Below are 5,000 nucleotides of genomic sequence, written 5' to 3'. Positions count from 1 at the left end.
TCTTTCTTTCTCGCCTTTCCTTTCTTTCTTTCTTTCTTTCTTTCTTTCTTTCTTTTCTCGATTTTTCTCTTTCTTTCTTTCTTTCTTTCTTTCTTTCTTTCTTTCTTTCTTTCTTGAGTTTTCTCTTTCTTTCTTTCTTTCTTTCTTTCTCGATTTTTCTCTTTCTTTCTTTCTTTCTTTCTTTCTTTCTCGCCTGTCTTTCTTTCTTTCTTTTCTTCTATCTTTTGTTTTTATTCAAGAAGAACTCACATCATCATCCCTGTCCTTATCATCATCCTCATCATCCTCATCCTCATCCTCATCATCCTCATCCTGTCCTTTCTCCAGTGACTAATCCCCCTGGTGTGGAATCCACCGCATGCCCAGTGGAGCGATTAACTCACTTAACCATGAGACTCTGTAAAAAGCTGATCCTCTAACCTCTTTACTCACACACCACTGACTCCACCATCACACACACACACACACACAACCGGGAAAACCCTCTGCACACACGTCAATTACACCAATCCTGCCTGGATTACACCATCCATTTTAATATCACTAACCACCGCCATCTTTTACTGACAATTATTCAATAATTAAAGGGCTGACAGTCTTCATTTATTCCCTCAGAGCTCTGGCTCGGACCAAGCTGCTCCATCAGAGCCGTCAGTGCTAATTAAAGCAGGGGTGCTAGCGGGACACCGGCGTCAGACTGAACACAGGCATCAGTGATGTTGGTCTGTGGTGTTGGTCTGGAGTGTTGGTGTTGGTCCGTGGTGTTGGTCTGTAGTGTTGGTTTGTGGTGTTGGTGTTGGTCTGGAGTGTTGGTGTTGGTCCGTGGTGTTGGTCTGTGGTGTTGGTGTTGGTCTGTAGTGTTGGTGTTGGTCTGTGGTGTTGGTCTGTAGTGTTGGTCTGTGGTGTTGGTGTTGGTCTGGAGTGTTGGTGTTGGTCCATGGTGTTGGTCTGTAGTGTTGGTGTTGGTCTGTGGTGCTGGTGTTGGTCTGTAGTGTTGGTCTGTGGTGTTGGTGTTGGTCTGGAGTGTTGGTCTGTGGTGTTGGTGTTGGTCTGTAGTGTTGGTGTTGGTCTGTGGTGTTGGTCTGTAGTGTTGGTCTGTGGTGTTGGTCTGGAGTGTTGGTCTGTGGTGTTGGTGTTGGTCTGTAGTGTTGGTGTTGGTCTGTGGTGTTGGTCTGTAGTGTTGGTCTGTGGTGTTGGTCTGGAGTGTTGGTCTGTGGTGTTGGTGTTGGTCTGTAGTGTTGGTGTTGGTCTGTGGTGTTGGTCTGTAGTGTTGGTCTGTGGTGTTGGTGTTGGTCTGGAGTGTTGGTGTTGGTCCGTGGTGTTGGTCTGTAGTGTTGGTGTTGGTCTGTGGTGCTGGTGTTGGTCTGTAGTGTTGGTCTGTGGTGTTGGTGTTGGTCTGGAGTGTTGGTGTTGGTCTGTGGTGTTGGTCTGTAGTGTTGGTGTTGGTCTGTGGTGCTGGTGTTGGTCTGTAGTGTTGGTCTGTGGTGTTGGTGTTGGTTTGTAGTGTTGGTCTGTGGTGTTGGTGTTGGTCTGTGGTGTTGGTCTGTAGTGTTGGTGTTGGTCTGTAGTGTTGGTGTTGGTCTGTAGTGTTGGTCTGTAGTGTTGGTGTTGGTCTGTGGTGTTGGTCTGTAGTGTTGGTCTGTGGTGTTGGTCTGTGGTATTGTTCTGAGGTGTTAGTGGTGGTCTGTGCTGTTGGTCAGTTGTGTTGGTGTTGCTAAACAGTCATTCCCTCGCCAAACTCTCTCTCTCAGTCAGAGAAACTGCAAAGAAGCATAAACTCCTCTGTCCTGAAGACATTACAATGCACTGACACTGGAGGCTCCTTCCATTAATGTTACATAATTAATCTGTTTATATAAAACATCAGCTGTACACATACACTCATCATTATCATCTTCATCATCATCATCTTCATCATCATCATCATCATCATCCTCTTCACAGTACTGTAGTGTTCAGTCCTCAGTGTGTGAAAGCTGTCCTGGTTGTTCATCTTGTTTTCACACTTGTTTGTGTTTATTATCTTCATTCCACTGCATCGGCTTTACTAAGAATTTATTTTCAAATCCTTTCGAGGTTTTTATTCAAATTTTGTACGTTTTTTTAACGCAGACTGGCAGCGAAGCGACGCAGCGAAGCATCTGGAAGCTGTTCATTTCTCAAGGAGCCGCAATTTACAGCGACAGCCAGCAAATGTTGCATTTAACACAGTTGACAATCAGACCGATTTATTTACCTTCCACTAAATACACACAACTCCAGAAACTTTATGTAGCAGCACTGACGGTTCTCAGTAGTAGCTGGATTAGCACTCGATGCTAGCAGTAATTACAGAATAAAAGTACTTTTTATGTTTTTTTTTGTTTGTTTTGTTTTCAGTTTTATCACCAGATCTGAGGAAAACGTTTTGTCTCATTTGTTAAAATAAATAGCGGCTAATTGCTAGCACGTGCAGTTGTTAGTTTATTGCTAATTATTATTTTTTAAAATGATGTTCTCAAGCACCTGTAAGTGTTTCTTCAGTAAAAGCTGTAGTGGAGAAGTGGCCATGGCCAAGCGGTCAAGGAGTGGTCACTGTTATGCGAATGTGACCACAGGGACGTAGCGGCAGATTACTTCCAGACTTTAACGTGTTTATTCTGCTGTTCTACTAGGAAATAGATAAAAAAAATAAATAAACGATTGATTTATTGCAAATTCGACAAATTGCTTCCACCGAGAACGGCGTTTTTAATCCCAGTGATCTTTTTTCAGCAGGAAATTCAGCCTGTCTCCATTGTACTGTCTTTTCTTTCACATCATTAACACACACGGTTTAAAATACACCTCGGCCGCACGTCTGAGCGAGAGACGTGAAAGAAAGAGGTCACTAGCGCTAGCTAGCTCGAAGTCACCATAGCAACGCTGACTAGCAATCAACGTGTAGCGAACGAAGAGACCTGAGGCGCTATAAAAGGCGTGAGTGCAGAGTTAATGCTCGTCATACATCCCCGAGTGGCTGACAGGCTGCGTTCCAAATCATCAGCCGCAGCCTCGCTAAACGTCCCCAGGGTAATCCACCGGGAAAGTGAAGAAAAGTGGCAAAGTGCCCTTTTACTTTTATGCTTCAAAGAGCAGAAAAACTCACGACCCCTCGGTGTTCAGCAAGCTGCTGACGAGAAAGTCATAAAATCCTTTTTTCTTTTTTTTACCCCTCAAAAAATTTATTAATAATAATTATAATAATAATAATACAACTAAGAAAGCAGCATTCTTTTAATAATTATTACAGTGCATACAATTTCTTTTATTAATCATCTAAATATTATTAGGATTATTGTTTTAAATACTCATTATTGTATGACTTATTTATTTATTTTAAAATTAGATTTATAATTGGATTTATTGGTGATTTTTCAGTAAATTCTACAGAGTGGAAAATAAACACGGAGAAACGAACACTCCAGGCAAGATGTAAAAAAAAGATTTAATAATAAAACCAGGAAAAGTGTTATTTTTAATAAATATTATAAGATGTATTTTTTAAAATTAATTATTGAAATATTATTATGATTATTCCTTATAACTAGTACTTCTTGTTTTATTTATTATAATAATTATTAATTAATTAATTTAATTAAAAAAATAGATATATTTATAATCAGATGCACAGGCAAATCTCCAGTGAATTCTACAAGGAAAAAATAGAAAAAAATGTAAAAGTAGTATTTAAGTATATAAAAGATAAAAATAGTAATTATAAAACAAAAATATCGAAGGTGAATATATACTAAATACCTTTTAAAAAATTAATAAATGAATAGAATTAAATTAAATTAAATAAAGAAAAAAGTAAAAAAAAAACAAATTTAAAAATTAAAATGATTTAGGATAAAGCATAATTATTATCTTTGATTTGGCTTTTATTTTTAATTTTTTCCTACTAAAGTTCTATTATTCCATTTTGTTTCATTTTTATTGTCTTATTTAAAACGGTACTCCAGAACTGTTGATATTTCTATGCTGTGAGTTTATCACCTTCTACTCCCTGCTGTAATAACTCTCTGTGTGTTTAAACGGATGCGATTGGAATGGTATTATCGTAGTTATCGTTTATTATTATTTCTTTTTTCATTTCTTGGATCTGACCTGACTGTAATTTTATTCATGACCACAAAGCACATTTTTATACAGCAGCTTGAGCCTCGGCCAAAGAAGTGTGCAGTTTCACCGACTGCAGCGTGAGATTTATTGGACGTGGAGAAGCCCAGTCGCGTGTATTAACACCGGAGACGCTTCCTGATGGTGTAATGCGTCCTGGACGCAGCCCCAGTCTATAGATTTTACTCATCCGACAGACGCTTTCATCCAAAACCATTTACAAGTCAAGCAGAAGCCGGTCCGAGCACCGAGCCGAGCGCCGAGCCGAGTCGGGATCTAATCCCACAACCTTCTTAGAGTTCACACACATGAGCGCGCTCGCCTCGGCTCCACTACATCTGCAACAAACCTGAAAGAAAATGTGAGTTTTCCTCTAAAAGCCTTCCTTTAACCCCCTGAGACACCACTTCCTGTCCACTGATTTAGAACACTGCAGCAAACAAGAGAGCTGATTCTATTGGTGTGTGTGTGTGTGTGTGTGTGTGAGTGTGTGAATATGTTTGTACGGAGGCCCTGAAAGGACCTGAGCGTAAATCTTTGAGGTAATTATCTCCCACTCGTCACTCATCGTGAGATTAAAATGAAAACTAAAATTAAAATAATATTTAAATGAAAATGAAAATTAAATAAAATTTAATTTAAATAAAAATTTAAATTAATGAAATGAGATTAAAATGAAAATTAAATTGAGATTTAAATAAAAAACAAAATAATTTTTGAAGGTTTAATTTTTTTTAATTAATTATTTTATATTTAAAAAAGTAAATAGTTAAAAAAAGGAAATAAATAAATGCTAAGAAGAAGAAAAAATGACAAAGTATGATGTAAATGTGCAAATAAAAATTCAAATTTAAAGCAAA

General features: G+C 38.4%; 1 protein-coding gene across 1 annotated transcript in view; it reads left to right on the top strand.

Annotated features, from left to right (window-relative positions):
• The window catches only part of LOC131369864 (uncharacterized), a 5,943-nt gene that overhangs the window by 849 nt on the left and 94 nt on the right, over window positions 1-5,000 (top strand). The window lies entirely within an intron of this gene.

This window comes from Hemibagrus wyckioides, linkage group LG02 (assembly GCF_019097595.1).
Source record: "Hemibagrus wyckioides isolate EC202008001 linkage group LG02, SWU_Hwy_1.0, whole genome shotgun sequence".
Classification (NCBI taxonomy): Eukaryota; Metazoa; Chordata; class Actinopteri; order Siluriformes; family Bagridae; genus Hemibagrus; species Hemibagrus wyckioides.
The sequence above is the reverse complement of the archived record's forward strand: the minus strand, read 5'-3'. Positions and strand labels throughout refer to the sequence as shown.